This window comes from Cygnus olor, chromosome Z (genome assembly GCF_009769625.2).
Source record: "Cygnus olor isolate bCygOlo1 chromosome Z, bCygOlo1.pri.v2, whole genome shotgun sequence".
NCBI lineage: Eukaryota > Metazoa > Chordata > Aves > Anseriformes > Anatidae > Cygnus > Cygnus olor.
Window position 1 is genome coordinate 78865112 of NC_049198.1, and position 22120 is coordinate 78887231.

Here is a 22120-nt window from a genome sequence, read left to right on the forward strand (position 1 = left end):
AATATATGACTTTGGTTTGTAGGTTCGTTTACAGGAAAGCATGGGTGTAAACTTGTGCTCTTCCCATCTCTACATGATTCAGTCAATTGAGAACTGAGGAATAAGCCCAATTTGCACAAATCCATCATTTAATGGTTTGCTGCCTTTTTTTTTTTTCCCTCTAAATAGCAAAAACATAAAACATCAGCACTTTGAAAATGTTTTCTTTGAAAAATGTTTAGCTGTTATCAGTTATGTGTTTCAGAAAGATTTCACTGGATCATTGTATGTTTTATAGCTTGTTATCTGCATGGCTATATTCTTAGAACATGCTTTCTGTTATCTTTGTACTGTACGGCGACGAGAATGGAGAGCTCGTCCTTTGAATGTTATTTATTCAGCTGGATTCTCTTACATTACAACATGTAATTTGCAGGCCACTACACAGAGCATTTGTTCTGTTATCTTCCCTAACCCTCACAAGGTTTATTCATCGTAAGGAATATCACTTCTTTGTGGAAAGCGGCCTCCCAAAAGTTGGAGGATGTCTTTTGTTCAGAGACTTAGAAGAATATGTGCTTGAAAACAGCACCTACTGTGTGCTACGGGGAGGGGGGAGGAAAAAGGGGAGGAGGGGGACACGACACACGACATACAGCATATCATTGTGGTTTCAATTCCACAGCTCATTCTTGTTTAACAAATCTGTTAAAGAATGTGTTCACCTCCCACCAACTTGAACGTGCTTAAGGTTAAGTGCTTACTTCTGCTGCTTAGTTTAAAGCTGCGTGTGTGACTAACAAATGGTGCTGGTAGCATGGCCAAGATGTCAACATGAAGTTTCTGAGGTCCACATACATTAAAATGTGGATATCGACTCCCCCTTCCCTGGGAAATTCAGAAAAATTGAACTGAGGAACATTGCACGTGATTTTGGAGAAGGCAGTCGCTGTGTTTGCATCACTGAATACATGACATTGTTAGTGGCAGGGGAGCAGTACTGAGAGTTCTCACCACAGGAAGTGAAACAAAATGAAAAGGGCCTCTCTTTGTATAGATATAATATATGTAATACACCCGTTCTGTTTTCAGTGTCCTAGGCCTGGAAAAAGGCCTTCATTTGAAGTCCCCTGTGGGTCCCAGCTGAGTGGACGTCTCTCCACCTCCCCTTGCCTTTCCTGTCCTGTCTTGAATTTTTCGCCTGGAACCAGGTGAGGGACTTTAAGCACTTCTGAGTCTACACAGCACAAGCCACACTGCAGATCCTGTACGTACAGTAAATGATGGTAATTACAGTGAAGGGTCCGGGGTATTATTTATTTCTCACCAGCAGACAGCACCTGACAGTCTTTGTATATCAAGTTGTTATTAAAATCCTACGTCTGGATGTTAAGCTGACTTATTTTATAACTAATCTTCTTTTACCAGTAATCATGAACTATGTGTAAAGTTTGGTAAGTAAATTCATCTAATTTGACAGGAGAAATATTAAAATGAAATAATTTATGTCATAAAATACAGCATAGTAACTTGTTTTTGTGATTGCCAAATGCAGTTTCATTACTACTTTGTTGTAAACATCTTTTGAGTAATTTCAGTCTTGTATTAAGACTGGATTTGCATGATAACACATCATTTTGTTACTTACAGAATGCATTTTCTGAGGATTTCTGAGGATTTTGAGTATAAATCTCTTCTGAATTATCTTGCCACATTGAGGCTGGGGACATACAGAAATCTTTACTGATGACTCCCATCCACAGAGTGTGTCACCAACCTTATTGGTGCTATTGGTGCCTTATAGTGCTATAATGCTGGAAATGGGTAGAGCTTCAGTGGAGCTGGGAAAGAGATCTGCTTCAGTTTCCTTTGCTGAACAGAGAAAGCTTTCCAATTTCGGTTGTGGGCAAACTTTGATTTCCTGAAGTATGGCTGTTGATATAGGACAACTGACAATGTAGCCTCATGAAAACAGTGTGAGCAGATTTTATTAACAGAAAGACAAAAAAAAAAAAAGTTTTAATTTGCTCTTAGGGTTGGGTTTTATCTAACTGGATAAATACAAAACAAGACAGAAAATGTGGGAGGGAGGTCCATGTTTAAAAATAAACTACCTGGAGATAATTATGCAAAACTGGGTACTTAAATCTCAATATGACAAAGGGAACTTCTGTAGAATATTTTGGCATCCTTCAGCATTTGCAGAGACCCAGTCTAATGCAATCCAAATTCAATCAAGGAACCATGAAAGTGTTGAGGCAGCACCTTTGTCCTTTGGGTGTCTTCTGGTCTTAATTTAAGGTACCCTTTAAGTGTGTATATATATATATATATATACATATAAATAAATATATATATATATATATATAATTTATTTATTTATTTATTTATTTTCTGTCCACATCCTGTTACCAAACTATTAAAAATAAGTCCCACTTTGCAGGCCACAGAAAACCCTTACCGACAGAATGTGGATTTCAATGGGAAGACTCGTATCAGATCAGTGTGTATGTCAGATCCTAAGAAGCAGTGCAAGCTGCTCACTGAGTCAGTGTGTAATGTCACCGGGCTGTGTGTAAATTTTTTATGGTTGATCACTTTCTAACTGACCACCCTCACCCTTTGCACAGCAGGTTCACTAGGAATAAACTGCAAATCTATCCAAGGTGTGAAAGGAGGCCTGAAATCACTAAACTGGATGAGTAACAATGTGTTGAGGACATTTAGCATGCCTAGGGCATGACAACAAATCTCATGACTCTTTTTCTAAAATGCTGAGACTGTTTACATGTCTGTAATTATAAGTATATTAGATAGGAAGGACAAAATCTCCATAACCAGGCAGTAAAATGTAACATTACATCATTTGCTGTTTTGTTAACACAGTCTATTTGAAGAAGCAATTTAAAGAAGTATTTAAAGAAACTTTAAAAATAAATAAATAAAAATTATACAATGCAAGAGCCCATTTAAAATTATGTGTTTTGAAATATAACTATATATAAATATAAATAGTTATAGATATAAATATTTCTATCTAGCACAGGAACACTGACCAATGTAAGGAAACTACAGGAGGTATAAGATGTATATACTCTACAGTAGTATTTTACTATAAAAGCATGGACCCCTGCTGGCATATGTAATTTAATGTGCAGCATGCCTCTCCTAATTCAATCACGTCTCTACATCCCTTCTTTTATATTCCAATTGGATTCCATGTGCTAAAGCCATCAAGATTTTCAGGATGAAATGAATGCTTGTATTAATCCAGCAATTTCCATTTAAAACACAGCATCGATTTGATTAATAAGGTTTGATGCTGAATAATTATATGGCAAATATGTAGGATATAGAAAAACCACAGATGTGACCACCAGCAAAAGCCTTGTGGGAGAAGGGGGTCAAAGGGAAGCAATGGCCATGACTGAGGTGATGAATTCTTGGCTTTCCTCTTATGCAATTAACAAGCAATGCTTCTATTAATTTGCCACCCCCAGAGTCTTCACTGGTCAGATGCATCAGGGTCAAGGGGCATAGGGGCAGAACAGGGGTCAGCATCACAGCAGCCCTGAAAAGAAATGGGAAAATGAAAGAAATCCAACTTAAATGGTAGAGTACACTTTTAACAGGAGGGCAGGGGGGGAGGCAGGGAGGAATGGAAGGTATCACTTTAATGTTAAGACTCCTGTTTTAGAATAATAAAAATGTTCTGTGCACATTTAATTCAAAGTAATCAATCTGAGGTACAGCACTTGAGCATCCAATAAAAGAAAATCAATGTGGTCTCTACAAGAGAAGACAAACAATGCCAGCTTTTACTAAAGGGATTATAGGTTAACATTTATTCAGTGTATTGTAATCTGATGTCAAGCGGTATAAAATCAAGCCAACAATCCATTACCACCCGTTATAGGCTAGGTGCTGATCTCATGCAAATTGACTTTTCATAGAACTTATTAAATCATTTCTGTGTTCTAGCTATGGAACATTTTTCTACAGCTGCTGAACTTCAATAAATTCTATTTCATACTTGTACTGAGGAATATCAAAAAGAAAAATATTTGTCATTTCAAAGTACAGTTTAATTTTTTTCCTGGTTTCTTTGTGGTTCCCATCATTAATTAATCAAATGGAATTTATTTTGTCTTAGATTAGTAACAGGCAAAATAGCAAAACAACAACAAAAAAAAACAAATAATCAAACAACAACAACAACAACAACAACAAATTATTTCAGAGACAACATAAAACTGTAGTTCTCTGACTTTCCAGTTTGGTCCTGCATGCCTCCCACAAGTGTCATTAAGTATTTAATTAAGTGGTATTAATAAATTGACTAAAAAAAATGTTAAGCTTTTAAAAGATGTTTATGCTGTTTGGATATAATCATGGTATTTTGTAATAAAGATGTTTTGCAGGGAAGAAGAATTTGATGCAAATGTCAGCTCTCAAAGGAAATCTTTGACAATGAAAGGTCCAATCCTGTTCCTGAGCAAAATCAATGGGAATTTGCCATTGATGTTGGTCAGGGTGGAACTGGGCCCTCATGCCTGAATTTAATAAGCCACAGTAAAAGGAGTAAAGTCCTTTAAATGATGTATCATAAAAAAGGATTTGTATCAATCACATACATTTTCTAGGTGTTAATTCATAGGAATACAGGGGGCTTAAGCTTGTGGCTCATAACCCCAATTTGTCCTGTTGGTTGCTGGCTGTAGCAATAGCCACTTGTTCCTATCAGCTGGAATGAGGACAAGCACAGTGCTCTTTTCAAGTTTCAAGAAAAGGTAGTAATCCTAAATTTAACATAGTACAAAATAGCTACATGAGCTGTCAAAGTTAACATTATTTTTGAAACAGTCTGGTTCCCTTGTTAGGGTTGGGTCACTTTTATGTGTGCGGAAAAACATTACCACATGTTAGAAAATATTGCTGATATTCTGCAGATTGTATTGCACTGCAGTTCTTCACTACTTCAAAACACTTCAGAGTTAGATGGAGGTAGGAAGGGAAATTGGACATGACACTATTTTTATTATAAAAACTAAGTTTGGTTTTACCACCCTTGTCAAAACAGAACATTTTAGCCAGGAAGTTTTGTCTTTTTTTTTTTTTTTTTCCCCTTTTTTATAGGTAAACTTAGGAAATCAAAACCCCAAGGCTCTCAATGTCATTGTCGCTCTTCTAACACACTAAACAGTGAGGGCAGTGAGAACTGTGATTATTTGAGTAATGGAAGATGAGAGGAAAATGATTCCATGGATTTGGCCAAGAGAAAAAATTAAAGCAGTATTATACCTTCCTTTTGCTCTACTGATTATTTAATTATTTTTACAAGTCAGTGCACAAATTTCTGCCTTAATTTCCCTTCTGTATAACAGGAAAACTTCCTTTTTCTTCACAACATCCTCTTGGCTATCTGCATGGACAGATCTATGTAACTACTACAGGGAGGAGCCCCTTTTCAGGGATTGATGTTAAAGGACTGCTTGAGCCTCAAAATTCATCTACCAGTATGGAAGTGTTTTGTTCTATCTCTTAGAAGAAATAAGATGAGATCACAGGGTGTTTGGATCCAGGCAAATGCGGACTGAAATAAATGTCAATCAGTTCCCGGACTGGGGTCAGAAACAAGAGGAAAGCCCTCTGGGATGCCTCCATCCTATCTCCACAAAAGGGGCATGTTTGGGTGGGAGCAGCAGAAAGGAAAGAGGGGATCAGGGGGGAGTGGTGCTGGTTGAGCTGAGATCTCCTGGGGTGTGGAGAAGTGGACATATTTTGAACTAACCGCTGTTTTCCTCTGCTCTCTTCATTTTCCACCAGCAACACTTCACTTTTCCTGACAGAGGCTGCCAAGCTGGAAGGATTTTTCCATGGTAGCTGAAGCAGCACCATCGAGGTGGATGCTGCCCTGCAGAACTGATTGCTCACCCCACTCAACACTTGATGCCACCAGCTTTGCCGCAGAAGCCACCCAGAATTTAAATGGCTGGTGGTGAGAATTTCCAGTTAAAATGTCAAAGTGAAGTGGGTAGGTTCTTTGCCTTTCCCCTTTCTGAACGGAGAAACTTGATGTAGAAGCTCTGAAAGGCATTTTGCTTTTGCATTGTTCAGCAGAGGGCCACAGAAAGTCTCCAGCAGGTCACCATGCAAGTACAGTTAACAGTGGGCTTTAGACAGATACCACCAGTTAAAGGTGATGGAATATCAATGGCTGAGCAGCGCTTGTTGTGCCCACTGTTGTGAGACTTCAATTCATTATTGTAACAGGAAGAATCAACGCCACGGCTGCACAGGACATGGTTGTAGTATTGATTGGGGTCCTCAAAAGTCTTCTCTTAGGATGCAGACTGCAGTCAAACATGCACAAACATCGTTCAGTTCCCCCTGATTCTGTCATGTGTTCCCTGTACCTCACACTAAAGCAGCCTCCAGCCACAGGAAAATGCCTCTTTAGTTGAAGGCAGACAGGGCTCTAAGCCTGACTCAAGGGGCTTATGCAGATGTGGTGACCTTTCTTCCAGAGACCAGATTTTACACTCAAATTGCCATTAAAGCTCTGCATTCCCTCGAGGCCCATAGTCAACTTGTGTGTTTTCTCCGTTAGGGTTAAAAGTCAGTGTGGCACTGTGCCCACGCTGCATACTAAACAAGAGCAGAGCACAAGCAGGCAGCATTCCATCCAAGAGAAATTGCACCTTTTTTTTTTTTTTTTTTTTGAATACAGGCTATATTCTATGGTGATAAATGCACTATCTAACTAGGCTAGTGAGAGATCACTTGCTGCAAGCAGCAAGTATAAAGGAAATGCAGCACTTTTCTCTCTCTCCAAATTAACTATAAAATCCTCTGCTAACAAAAGCAGCTTCTATCTGCACTCAATGTCAGCAAACACAGTTTTAAAGTGCTGAACTGGAAGTGAAGGGTGTTTCCTACTCCTTTGGACACCTGCTTCTCCCAGACCCCCACGTGAGCAACCCCACGAGCAACCTGCACATTAGGTTGGATGCCAGCCAGTCTACGTTTACGTTGTTGATGGCACATAGAATCCCTGCAGTCCTCCTCCATGAGCTACTGAAGGCCCAGACTGAGAGCTTTGGTCCCTGTGCACACGTTGTAGAGAGTTCAGCAGACAGTGGAGGTAAAATTCCTACTAAAGATTAGTAGAGTTATGCCATTATCTTCAATACAATCACAGTTTCATCCAGGGTTTTTTCCATGATGGACTGTCTAGTGACCCTGCCCCGACTCTCCCTCAGTGCTGTGGGCATGCACACTTGCAAACATAATCTACCAGATTTCACCTTTTGGAGCAACCTACTGCCAGCAACGGGTGTAGAAAATACTATGGCCTTGGGGAGGAGAGGTGCTTACAAATTTCACTTCCTCTTGCAAAACAAGGCCAGAGTCACCTTCCTGTGTTGCTGAATGTCTATCATGTGTTGTGCAGAAACGGCAAAAATTAACTTTGTACATAATGGGCATATGTGAGAGCTCTGTTGTGCTTTACAAAGGATAAATGCCCATCAGTCTGTAAAAGGAACTGACAATACAGACAATTTCAAAAGTAGTATTTGAGGAAAGAAAGCAAAAAGCTGCACACTTCAGGAATTAAACCCAAAGTGTAAGTTTCTATATGTAACGTTATATACCTACAGCTGCAAGTGGAAATGATAAAACATTTTTTATTAAAAATTACTTGAAGAGGACCTAGAAAATTTTCTTTAAAATAGAACACAGTATTAATTATGAAGGTCTAATGACACATCAGACAAAAGCCATATCCCTGCAGTTCAGTGGAGACTTCAGAAAATTCATATGATGAGACACATTTCTTGACAGAAGCTTTGGATAAAATATCTAATCAAAGTTTTGAGATAAATCAGATGTTTTCACCCCTAAGTTAAATATGTGTATAAACCATTCAGAAATCACTTCCCAGTGTTAAAACAAATTTGCTGTAAAGACAGTACAGGAAACTGCAAACATGTCTGCAAGCAGCATGTGACTCCTATTGGCTTATCTTTAAAAGAGAATATGATTTTTTAAGGGAAGGTGATGATTTTCATCTGATCTGATCAGATGAATCTTTTCTCTCTGCTGCCCTGAAATTTTTACCTTGTTTATGAAGTTATGTAGAACATCAGAACACAATTCTGAGTTATGAAGGCATCGATTTTATCATTAAAAACAATAAAAACACAGAACCCTTATGTCCTGTCCAGCTCAATGGCAACAGTGGTCTGTAGCTTGTATCACAGGTTTTTCCTCTGATTGCTCAACAATGCATTAAACACAATATTTACAAGAAAGAGAAAAAATAGGAGCCTTAAATGTCACCATGGTTGACAGTTAACAGAATTAGGTGGGCAACAACTTCGATGAGAATCTGGGCCTGTGAAGGAAATATCCCATATGTGCTCACATTTGGGATCTGACTTAATTAAAGTATGAATATTATTGACTCTAACCCCCTCATAAGCCTGTGTTACCAGAATTCTGACTATATTTTTGAATATATTTGGTTATTAGACAAGACCAAAAAGACAGTAACTCTTCTGGAGATCACACAAATTCATTCTATAAATAATTTCTTTACATGTGTGCTGAATATATTTGCTTTCCTCTACAATGAGGTAGAAAAGTACTTCAGATACTTCAATACTTTCTCTGTGTATGCTGCACACTACCTCCTTCCCTAGGCAAAACCTAGTACACGTATTTTGCAAGTTTTTGAGAAAAATGAACTTTTCCTACAAGCCTCACCATATCTGCAATGCTACTCTGAATCACTCATGAAGCAATAGTCTCTGAAAAATAAGAGCTTCATATCAGCCAGAGCAAGAGAAGTGTTTGCCTGTAGCTGCATGCAAGCAGAGATCTTTTGTACTTTCCCAGCTGACCCTTAGGTCTGCTGTTTCCAAGTCCATCATGATTACATGATGAGCTGCTTCAGTCATTCTGGAAGGTATTTTCTCCCTTTTTATTTGTTATATATCTCAGTGATATCTTTCTCTAGTTGTTCTTCAGGCTATTGCCATGACATTTCAGTTCAACTTCATTTACTTATCACAAAGGGATCTCAGTGGGATTCTTTGGCAAGTGAGAACTATTAATAATAGGTTTCATGTCATATTAAAAAGTCAGTAGGCTATGACTTAATACTGAAATGGAATGTCAAACTTTATGTTGACTTTCTTGTGACTGTCTGCCTGTTTGTTTGAGAAGCTCAAAGTTTTCAGCTATAGCAGTGAGTTTTCTTAAAAAGAAAGCTCACAATTTGCACTAGAAACACCCAATATTAAAAAAAAATAAATTGTTTTATTTGCCTGAAAATAAATGTTTGAAAAAATGACCTAGAGCATTCTTTAGAAAATAAAAAAATATTTATTAAAGAGCCTATTACAGCTTTTAATATATATATATACATATGATAAATAGTAAAATAGATCCAAAGAAACAATTCTGGCCTAGTAGAAACGTACTGCAAATATTTATTTGTCCATTTTTTATAATGCATTTATAATGCATTTTATAATGCATTTATCGAGCTGAGCAGCTCTGAAGGGGTTCTTTTGGTCTATTAGATTAATGTAAAATGGCATGAACTAAGGTCATTCTAATCCCAGAAACCTATTCACGTTTTGGTGGCCACGTCTTTTGAGTTTACTTCCTGACAATCTTTGGGTAATTAACCAAATTTTACAGGACATATTATAGTTACAACAAAGGCCAGGAATTTTACTGAAATTTTGTAGCCAAACACTGGATGAAAACAGGTGGACTGATAGAAGATAATGGTGCATTGTCCTCTTGGACTTTGTGGAAGCAAAAGCATTTAGTCTTCTAATTTCCAATGTGTACTGCAGAATGCACCAGTTTTCCTAGTTATACTCAAGATAAGATAGAACTGAATCTCAGCTTAAAAACACCAGAAATATTTATCCCTATATTTCTCTAAAGATGGTAAACAAATAAATAAAAGAGAACAAAATGAAATCCACTATTACCAGTGAGATTTTGGCCACAAATGCAGTTGCAGCAACCACATTCCTACCTTCATCCTTCTGGGGGCTGTTTCATGAGATAGGTAAAAAATAACACCCCTGCTTCTACGGTCATCATCCCTGTGGGACAGACCCCACCCCACAAACGTTCAATTGCTTTGGTAGAAGCAACCACCTAATGTGGTGCTTCTTCCCCCTTCTGTCCCTCGCTGCATCCCTGACTCTAGCAGCATTTCTACTCTGTCCTGTGGGTTTGTCCCCCAGGACATTAGTAGTCAACTCAGGCGTGTGTTAACAGCAAGGCTGCCACTGACTGCCGAAGAGCCATTTTTGCACTTGGTGAAAATGAACCGGGCACTGGGACTCCCATCAAACCTCTGGCTGGCCAAGCATCAAAGCACCACAGCCACCATCCAGCACCAGGCTTGCTCTGCCACTTACATCTGTGATTAAGGTCCTGCAATTCACTAAGTAAAAAGCAGCATTATAACATGAGAACACAATCATCTAGGGACAATGAAAATGTACATTTTGTTTTAATTAATGGGATTAAGCACTTTACAGTTTCTCATAGTAAGTGTTAAGTCCCATCATGTAAATTTATTTTTATTTTCCAACTGATCCACCGTAAGGTAATGAATGTTGTTACATCTGAATAAAAAGCCATATGCAAAGTGACCACAAAGGTATCCCAGTGTTCCCAGAACACTTAATGTGCAACAATTTAAAACTAAAAATGGGAGAAGGTACCAACAGTTTATGTGAATCTTGACACAGCAGAACGACCATGTTCTGCTTTGTAACAGGACTGGTATTTATTGTTCGTTATATAATAAAGGGTACAATCCTTATCTTTTGTAACATGAAAACAGACAAAGTGATTTTAATGCATAAATATTGTACAATAAACACAAGGAAGACTCCTCTGCGTGCCTGCTGTCTTGTGCCAAGCTTCCAGACTGTGTTATTACAGCGGCATTAAAAGCTTGTGAGGACAAGGGGCTTATATGTTAAAAAAGTACTAGTCCACCCAAAAGATGCCGTTATAATCGATATGGGTAACATCAAAGAAAAATATAATACAAATGAGGAAGAGACTTCTGCACGCTTGCCAACTCTTTAACCCTGTCAGACACCCAGAGATGAAGAGGCTAAGTAAGACTTCTTGGTAGTATGATAATTAAGGATTTGTAAGCAATAATATGTGCCCCTGTAGATGAAACAATAACCTTTAACCCACCTGAGACCAGCTCAGAAAATAACATTGACATCACATGTACCTGGAGCACATTATGGCTGTTCCCATTGTGTGGCTTTTTAGGACTAGTGGGTTGATTTTGGCAACCTTAAATCCGTAAGAAATACTAGTTTTATTATACCTTTTACAAACATTAGACTTCAGCTATCAGAGCTTTGAAAGCTTATTTAGAACAGCCCCACCTACAGCCACTAACCCTCATTCCTCACCTAGGACATAATTAAACTTCTCCAGATCCCCATTAACCTGTTTCTTTGATCTCCGCAGTGATGATATGCAAAGCCATAAGGCCTCATCTCTTGCTGTTGGTTAGGATTTTTGATAACTGTATGCAGAGTTCTGAGGAAGCAAAATCTATTGAAGATTTTCTCAAGCTATGGACAAATCCAGCTCAAAAGACTGATTTAAAAAAATCCACGTATCGAGTGAAGTGTCTTCATTAGGGTCTAAGGCCTAAAAGAAAATACCAGTCCAGGGAAATGCTGAAGGTCTGTGACTGACCTTTCTTTGGTTTTAATCACTGAAACTCCCGACAGCTTAATAAGTTGAAGGTGCTGGATCACAGTCTAACTTAATAAGGCCCACAGCAGAGCCTTGGCCACCTTTGATTGCTCCCATAAGTCTCAGCACATCTGGTACTCTGTCCTTGGGTGAGAAATGTTTTCCATAACTTTCCTCATGTTCACTACCCTGCATATAAATTGTTTTTATTAAACCAAGAATGATACAGCACTGTATATTTGTGTGAGCTTTTGCAGTTTTCAGCCATCATCCTACTGAGAGAGATGATTGTTTCCTCCGAAATAGAATTAAACATGGTTTATCACAAGAATCTCCTTTGCTTTTTCCCTCACCACTTGTTTTACTGTGAATCACATGGGTCAACCTAACCTTCAGCTGTGACACAAGATTAAAGAACTAAAGATTGCAACAAGTCGGGTAGGAATCATCTGCAATCTTCTGTATTTGTTCTTTTATAAAAAAATACAGTGCAGGAGGGCAAGCACAGAGTTGGCCAGGAAGCTTGTTGTTTTTTAAGGAAATGGAAAGCTAAAACCCATATTAATTTAAGAGAAAAATGTATTTATTTTTGTATGCATAGTTTATCTATAATATAAATGAATATAATGTGTGACTTTATACATACAAAGGGAGGTAAAAGATAAGTATCATCATTTTATGAGAACTGAGTGTACAAGTGACTTTACTATACATATATACACACAACTGTACATGCGTGTATAAGTGAAAAATTATTTAAAAAAAAAAAAAAAGGAAACGTTTTGCATAAGCCTGGTGTTTCTGCCAGATCTAATTTTACACAGACTTCCAATGCTTAACGTTTGTCTGTTTGTTCATTTTGTACTTTATTCAGATCTTCTTCAGTTCACAAGACTAGGATGTCTGAGCAACTTTCATCACTGCTCAAAGCAATGTGAGCAGTATTCATGATCTATTTTCTCTCTCCCCGTCCTGTTCACGGAAATAAGCATGCAAAGTAGGTTTTGCTTTTGATAGGGTTTAGGCTGCTGTTCTTTAATACACATCATTATGTTTATCTTGGAAAACCAAGAAGATGGAATGTGTCTTGCCCTGGAAGCACAGGCTGGTGGTCTTTGCAAAGGTCCTTGGGCTGGTTTTCTAGGATTTGGTTCTACACTTTTGTACCAGCCCTGAAGAAAATTTTATTTTGTGTATAGGAAAGCTTTCACGGTTAGATTTGTGGATTTATATACATATAAGCCAAAAGTATATTAATTTGAAGGGATATCAAGCATCAGAGTGTAACATTATTTATCTATCTTTCTGATACTTTGCTGGAATACTACATTTCAAAACTAGAATGCTAAACAGTTAAGGAAAGGCGCATTTCGACTTAGAGAACTGTAAGAAAGGTTGATATTTTCTGAGCTTTTCTGAAAATGAATACTCTGAATTCAGGTTCTATGTGGATTTGATAGTGGTTTTGATAAGGCAGAACTAGTTCAATAATGATAACTAGTCTCTCCTCAAATGTTTACAATTATTGTCAGAAAAATGTATTTTACAAATGACAAAATAATGTATTCACAAACACCTGGTCTGAAAATAGGGAAATATATAATTCAGAGGATCTGCTTTACTGTAGTTTTTAATTGATTATGTTGTTGCCTGGATAGAGTCTGTGAGTGTGTTATAATATAATCCCTTCCTACAAATCATTTGAAGAGACAAACAGAAGCGACTTCTCACTAAATTTCGCCACTTCCCTTCAAAGCCCTAAGCTATTTGTCATTAATTATGTTTTTACATGAGTAGCTATATTCTTCTAAAGAAGGGCTTCTCACTCATTAATAACATTACCATAAGATGAAGATACCACTGTAATTGGTACACATTTCATGGCCATACTAGGTATGAGCAAGGGCCACTCTCTATTTAGCAGTTACCATAAGGGATGCCCAGGGAGAATAAGAGCAGAGAACATGTATGTGTTATTTCCCCCAGTAAGCTTCCAGACTTAACTTACTTACTTTCATCTCAGAAACTTCCAGACCTAGAAGGGATTTTTATGCAAATGCAATGTAAATTCTACATAAACCTCAACAGATTCCTCCTCTCTAAAATTGTATAGTCTCACCTGACCCCACTAAACATAAAGCTTCCCTGGTATTGTCTGGCAGAAGAGACCTTTTTCCAACTATAACTTACTTTGTTTGCTCTGACTCTTGCTCCTGTTGCTTCTTTGATGCCTCCACTTCCACATTAGTTCTCCGTGCCACTCATGACCTGGAAAACTATACCAAATCTTTCCCACCCCAAACCCTCCTTTTTCCAGACTTTTATTTGCTCATACTTCATATGTAAGTTATTCTGCACTTTTGAACATCCATTTGGTTCCTATCAGCACCATTTATTTTGCTACATATTTCTGGGAGAAAGAAACCAAAAATGCAAGCAGTATGCAAGAGGTGAGTGAGCCATGGTTCTGTACCATGCCACAATCACAGTCTCTGTTTTTTCCTCCATTTTCTAGCATTCCTAACATTTGCTTTGCTTTTCTGATTGCCAGTAAGCTATAAGATCATATTTTCATGGAAATATCTTGGGAATACATCCCAAAGATATCAGTCCTGTGAAGTAATGTTGCGGTCAGAGTCCACTCATTCATAAGTATAGCTAGCATTCTTTTACATTTGCATCACTGCAAATTTTTCTCCATTCAGCTTCATATACACTTTTATTCTTCAGTCACAAAGCTTTACAAGGTCTTTCTTTTGTCCTTCAGTCAACTTATCATCCTTACTGCAATGGATAATTTCAAATCATCATTTATTTCCATGAACTCAGCATTTCCCCTTGGTAATAATAATTAGATGCACATGTTTTTGCATCATCATACAATCAACCTGGAGCATTCAGGTTAGGAGGAACCTTGGCAAATCATCTATTCCATCCTTTAGCTGGTAAAGCATGGTAAACAGTGAACTCAGACTGGATCTCCCAGGGTCTTGTTGAGTCAGGTCTTCAAAACCTCCAGTGACAGAGGTTCCACAAAATCACTGGGACACCAAGCCCAGACATCAGGGCTTAGTTATACATGTAGTGAAAATTTTCAGCTTATATACAGTCATAGCCCCATCACTTCAATTTTTGCTGTTGCCTCTCATTCTCCCACTATGCACCGCAGTAAAGAGACTGACTTTGTGACTTTGTCTTCTTGGTAGCCCCATTGTTACTGGAAGGATACTTGTTCTCCGTTAAGGCTGCTTTTCCCCACACTAAGGAGCCCAGCTCCATCAGTCTCTCCTCATATGGTAAGCGCTTCAGTCCTCAGACCAGCTTAGTCATCCTCTAACAGACTTTCTCAGGTTTATCAACACCGTTATTATTCTGGGGGTCTAAAGCTGAATAAGGTATCCTAGATGCAGTCTAATGAGTGTGAGAAAAGGGAGATAATCAGCTTCTTCTGTGTGTTGTCTACACTCCTGTTGGCACAGTGTTAACTCATGTTTAACCCTCAGGTCACTTCTGGCAGAGCAGCTACCCAGTCAGTCAGTTCCCATCCTGAAAGTCAGTTCCCACTGCAAAGAATTAGATTGTCACATTCAAAAGAACTTCCCATTTATCCTTGTTGACTCCTGTCAGTTCATTCCTGTAGTATATCTAGGTCTCTGGATTGCAGCTCTGCCATTGAATGTATCAACTGAGGACCACAGGGTGGTATCATCCAAGCCCAGTGAGAGTGCATCTATTTTCTCCATGTTCAAGGTATTAAAAAAAAAAAAAAAAAAAAAAAAAAGTAAGTCAGGACATAGCTTCCAAACTGAGTATATACTGTTAGCCACTGCCTGATCATCCAGCCACTGTTGAACATTAAATTTAATGTTCATCACATCCACCCCAAACTATTAGATGCTCCAATGATGCCTGGGGATACCACTCCAAAAGCTTTTCAAAATTTGATGGAGAGGACATCAGATGCTCTCCCCTTGACCACTGAACCAGTCATTACCATGTAAACAATCAGCTTTCCCACGGATGTTTTCAACCAGGTAAATCAATGCCAGCTGTTCATAATCACTTTCTTTAGGAGACTTTGTTCCATGATTTTCACAGGTACAGACAACAGCCTGTACTTACTTGGATTATACTTCTTTTGCTTTTTGAAGATATGTAAAACATCTGCTTTTCTGTCTCCTATCAAGTCCCACCCCCAGTTTTCATCTCACTTCAAAGACAGTCAAGAGTGCTCTTACAATGCTTTAAGCTCTCTCAACACTCTTGAACTTACCATATCTGCTCCCACAGACCTACATGGGTTGAGATTCTCAGAAGATCCCTGGCTCCCCGCTCTTCTACTAATGGCAGTTCATCCACAAAGGCCTGAGAGGTAAACATCAAGATAAAGAAGACACCGAGTACTTCACCTTTAACTGTGTCTACTATCACTAAATTAGTTGCCCCACTCAGAAGCATGAATTTCACACTAATGTAGCTGTAGAAGCTTTTCTTCTTGCTCAAGATCCTTTGCTAGCTTCAAATCTACTTGAGATTTTGCTTTCTCCTGCTATATACATACATACCTCCTGTATGGGTCCTCTTTGTACTGGAATTCAGTTGTGACTACCCTGTTTAGACAAGTCAGTCTCTAAATAAATCTACTAATTTTCATGAGTATGAGATACATCATTCTGTATTTGGAGGAAGCTGGCCTGCCAGCCCTTCTGAGCAAATTTACTCTTTAAAGATAACTTTCACAGGTTTCCACTCACCAGTTCTCCTGGCTATATCATGGTCTTTAACACAAAAGTTTTCATTGATTTGCTCGTCCCCAACCTGTTCTTCTTTGCTTGTGAACAGCAGGTCCAGGCAGAAACGACTCTGGTTGGGTTAACGCAACATCTGCATGAAGATGTTATCCTGGATGTCTTACATGGCATAGTGTTGCTCTTCAAGCAGGTGGTTGTCTCAGATTTGGGAAATTCATCAGTGTTTGACTCAGAGCTCACATCTGTCTCCCAGCTTTGAGATGCTGTAGAGCTCCTTACAAAATCCAGAGTACCTTATGTATTAAACTGTGGCATTTCAGCACACTGAGGCAGACTGGGCACTCTTCTACCCCATCAGAAAATATGTGGCCTCTTGGCCGTTGTAATACAGGCCTTCCCAATTTTCTGACACTCTTATATAAGAGCTGTTAATAGACCCATTAAAGACCCCTTTCCATCTACGACCTGCAGTGCTTCATCCAGGCAGATTGTCTAAATGCTGCTTTGGGCAACTCTAGCTCATCTGTGTGGTAGAATGAGGCCAGAGCAAGAAGTGAGGGTTTCACATAGCAGTTCTCCTCTGCAGAGGTCAAGTTTTTGATCCCCATTCGAGTTTATTATTAACCCAACTGAAGCGGTTAACGGGTGAGCCTAAGGTCATCCAGCTCTACTCCATACCCATTTTCAAAGAGGAACCTTTTTCTGTCGCTGAACCATGCAATCTTGTCTTTTTATAACATGCTGCATTTAGGAGTAAGGATAACAGGCAGTTTTCATCAGACTCTGGTAAAAGTATTCCCCTAGTTTCAAGGTTTCAAAGATCTTTTTTTTTCTTTTGCTTGGTCCAGGCGTCAGAAAATTACAAGTACACCCTGCTTTGGCTGACCCAGCAGCTCATGCAAGGGAAGAAAAAAATATATTGTCTTTTGTATTATTGTACCTTATGCTGCAAGATACAAACGTTCTATGAGAGCATTTTCTCACCAGTTCAGTGTTACTAATAACCTCAATGTTATCACTTTCAATGCAGATTGAATATTTTCCTGTCCTACTAGAAATGAAAAAGGTAAAAAAACAACAGGTATAGTTCCTGATCATTTATTTTATAATAGTAACCTTATAAAGAAATTATTCTTATAGCTGTTTGACTGATTTTCTTTCTGTTCTTGGTGATGCCAATCACCATTAGAAAATTTGCAGTTCCGTTACACTGTACTTTCTTAATTCTCTAATAAAGGTGAAAACATTTCAAATTATAATAATTAAGATTAAAATTATTTAGTTTTAGTTAACAAACTGTTTCCTGAGGCTACTATGAGTGAAGCCTTGTGCAACTCAGCAGCAGACTTTAAAGGAATGTATATGAAATAGTGTTATTTGTAATCAAGCAATGGACTAGGGGTTGTTCCCAGCCACATGCTTTGTCTCATGTTCATTGGACAGTCATTTAGTTTCTCTGGTCCGATTCATCCCAGCCTAAATTCAGGGATATAACAGAAGCATCTAATTAAGATCTTAATTGCTTTAGGTTCTCCTGCTTGTCAGTGGAGAGAGACAGACCTCTGAGAGGCAATTCAGATTTAAAATATAGTTTTATTTGCCCTTTGATATGCCTGTCTTTCTCCAGTGACTAGCTGGGAAGATGAGGACAACTACAATTTTAATTAAGTGTCTCTGTTATGTACCTAAAATTAACCATGGCAAATCTGGTTTTTTGTGCCTTAATTTCCTTTTGTAAGATAAATTTAAAATTTCTTTCTCCTTCTGTGCATGTAGCACCTGGCATCCCTATGATATGAATTTTAGTTATCATCATGATGGCAATTGCTCTCAACAATAGATTCACCTATAAGCTATCTTTGCTTAGAAAATTTGAATTGCTAAAATCTGAATCACTAAAATTTTGAATCAATAACATTCAAACTCATTCAATGATTTCAGAGATGCACCACATGTGAGGCCCCTTAGAAACATAAAAAATCTTGTGATTTGTAGGTCAATTTTGAAAAACCCCAAAGACTGTATTAGATGCTTACTTATTCCAGCTTCTTGCAGTACCTACTCAGACCACAAAACCAAAAAAATCAGTTGTTTTCCCAGTTACAGCACTGCTGCTGTTGCTCAAAGCCACAATACCACCACACAAGGCCACAGCAGCACTGCAACTCATACATACTACATCCTGGTGTGCTTTGATGGACCCTGTGACAGTAGTGGTCCTACTACGGCTGCTTATGGTGTCATAAGAACATGAAAGCGTATGAGCAATGGAGGGCCCAAGCTAATTCCTCTGACATTCTGCACTACTTGGTTCAGCAAAACCCTCTCTCTCTCCTTTTGCTCCCTATTAGCAGCTGCAAGATTAATATTTTAATTTAAGTCAGGGGAGTTAGGCTAGAGGATCTCCCCCGTGCAGCTGCAGATATGAGACAGGTTTTAGCGGCTGAAGTACAAAGGAGGAGAAAAAGCTGTTTAAAAAAATATCACCTGGCTTCCTGCCATAAGAGAACTTTCCTCCTTTTGTTGGAGGGTTCAAGGCTCTCTTCCTTTTGTTCTTTTGAGTTTAATAAAACGTTTTGTACCCCTTCCACTCCCTCTCCCCCGGGTGGTCTACATGGCTGCTGATTGAGGTCAGCTGCAAGAGATGTAACGTCCCGAGTACAGTGCAGCAGCCTTAATCCTGATGTTAGAGTTATGGCACTCAGGAGGCTGGAGACATTATTGTTTTCCTGGCTGGCTGACTTCAGCCAACAGTTGTTCTGGTCACCCAGCGCGAGCCCACCTACTGAAAGCATTAGAAGAATGTTCTGCACACACTTTCAGATCAGCAAGAGCCTTGTTTTTGTAAGGGAGGGGCAATATCAGTAGCCAGGGTGCTGCTGGGAGGCAGAGGACGCGCACCAGCGTCCTGCAGGACTTGGGGTGGACCTTTGGCCTGTCAGAAAGATGGAGGCTCCAGAGTCCTGATGGCTTCTGCAAGCAACAGTCCATGGGGCAGAGCTATTGCTGCACAGGGCCCTGAGGTACCTGGAGGGGAAAAGAAAGGACACTGCAGCCCTGAAGCAACAGATTTCCTCCTTGTCTCCCCCCACCCACAAAGAAATCACTTAGTCCTTGAGCACATGTTTTGACATCTGCTGTGGATACAGCTCTCCTGTTTCCATTTGTTTTACTCACAAAATGGGGAAGGAGATGATTATTTGCCAATCTAATCTAGTATTTACAAATCTGCTTTTCTCTTTTATTGTTTAATGACCCAGACTAGGCAACAAAACAGCCCATCTTCGTTTTAGGTTCCCATTGGTCCCTGGGATGCAGAACACAGCAGTACGTCCCACTGTGGGCTCTGACTAATGGCCCTCCTTGAGGCACACATGCTGAGCAGCTGGAAGGCAGGTACCAATGAATGCCTCCACAGTGAAGGTCACCAACAAAGAGAAAATGAAGTCATGCCACCATTCCAGTCCAATGAAAACTAAATATAAATATTATCAGCTGTCCATTTATAACACCAAAGCCTGAGTACTATGGGAATATACTTCTTGCCCATCCCATCATATTTATAAAGAATGTAATATATAATGGAAATAAGAAAAAAAAAATATATATATATGATAGTTTTGGGGTCTTTGGGGTCTTTTGCAAATGTAGCAAGGATTTACCATGCTGGTAATCACCTGGTTCAATTAGCTAGGCTGATCACCATGGTGGAACTGCTCATTTTCTTTTTCACCCACAGGTAAGGTACAGGATTAAGGAAAAATAAATGTAACCTTACACAGCCCAACATTATCAGAGGCAGCGAAAGAATTGGACAGCTCAGCTAGGGAGAAACATCACTGTGATATTTTCCATCCCCTGTTGTTGGGTTATGCCAAATAGGTGGCCTAAATCATGAACTACAAGGTCATGAAACATGTTATGAAGATACTGAAGAGCACTTTTTTAACATACTTATGGCTGTAGGAAGAAGGTAGAGCTCTCTTTTTTTGTTGCCCTCCTGCAGACATGTGACTTAGTACAATTCAACACTTTCCCTCAAAGACCTTTTCCTCTTCATAAGTGGCCATGTTTCCTATGCCCTCTCACATATTCAGAGTGATATGTGCACATTTTGCAGTGGGTTGGTTTTCCAGACTATATTAAAAAATAAACCTGGGAGTGAGACAGAATTACTCCAACTCAGAGCCTAGAGGTTCTTTCCTCCACAAAGGACTCTCTACATCCACACACCAGTTTACCAGTTGGTTTACAATGGTCAAATCACCAGAAGCCTTTCCTCCTATGCAGTGTGTACCCCAGTTAACCATGGACTTCCAAGATGCTGGAGAGTAAGGCTGTAGTTATGGAGTCATCCATCTAACAGGTGAGTTGCACCTTTTTCTTTCTTTTCTCAAATGCTTGTTCTTAAGCTCTTCTTGAGCATATATTTCCCATATGCAGCATCTGCTTCCTTGTGCCCCTATAAATATAAGAACAAGAATTTCACGCTTACAGTTTGCTTGCGGCTCTTACCCTGAACTCATTAACATTCCTTACTGTTAAGACAGGAAAGTTGTGAAATGCTTTCCAACTTGGAGTTACAGATTTAAATGTTTTTTAAAGCCAGTGATTTAATTGGAGTATTAACCTCAGTGCTGGACTAGTACAGCATTTTTTTCCCCTTGGCTTCATCATGCCAGGAAATCCAACACATGATAAATATACATAGTTCTGAGGTCATTGTTGCTCAGATTTTGATGTGTCTGCTGTTCAGCTGTTGACTACAGATAGATCAAATCCTGATATTTAATAAACACTGCTGCTGATTTAACTGAGGGACTTCTAATATAGTTTGGGGAATTGTGAGTCTTACAATATTTAAGCAGTAAAGCAGCACAGCTACTTGGACCAGTTGTAAATGTTGTATGCTTTTGGCGGGGATGGGAAGGGTCCACTTTTCACTGGATTCTTGATATTTTGAGTGAAACATCTAGGAGTGTTGTGAAGGTGATACAGCATTAACAGGTGTTGGACTGTAAGAAAAAAGAAAGAATCTTTATGGGGAGAAAAGGTCTTGATGAAGTGTCCCCTCAAGAGTCCTTATTTCTTAATTATTGCTCTGTACTGTTCCTGTCCTAACACCTTCCCAACTGACTCAGCAAGCTCACTGACATGCTCGTGGCAAGCATACAGTGAGAAGAAAAACTGACCTGCTCTCAGATGAGATGGAGTTCCAGCACCAGAGTTACAAAACACAGTGGATATTTGCTATTTAATCTGTCCCTTCATTCTCTGGCTGAGAAGTCAGCTGAAGTGTGATCCTCAGTGGCCAACATTTCCAGAGCTATAGTCCCAGCTTTGAAAATTACTCCTCCTGTGGCCTTTGGACAAATTACTTTTCATCTCTAGCTTGGTTAAAATATCTTTTTTAGAGGTGCTAATAATACGTACTTGACACAGACATTGTCTTGGAAGCTGGAAAGTACTTCTCATGTGACACATTCATTCTTGCATTTCTCCAGTAATCTGCTTCGGTAAAGAATTTCCCCAAGTAATTAATACTATGCAATGGTACTAAAAAAAAGAAAAAAAAAAGAGGGAGATCAATACAAGACTGAATCTCCACACCATCCACAAGG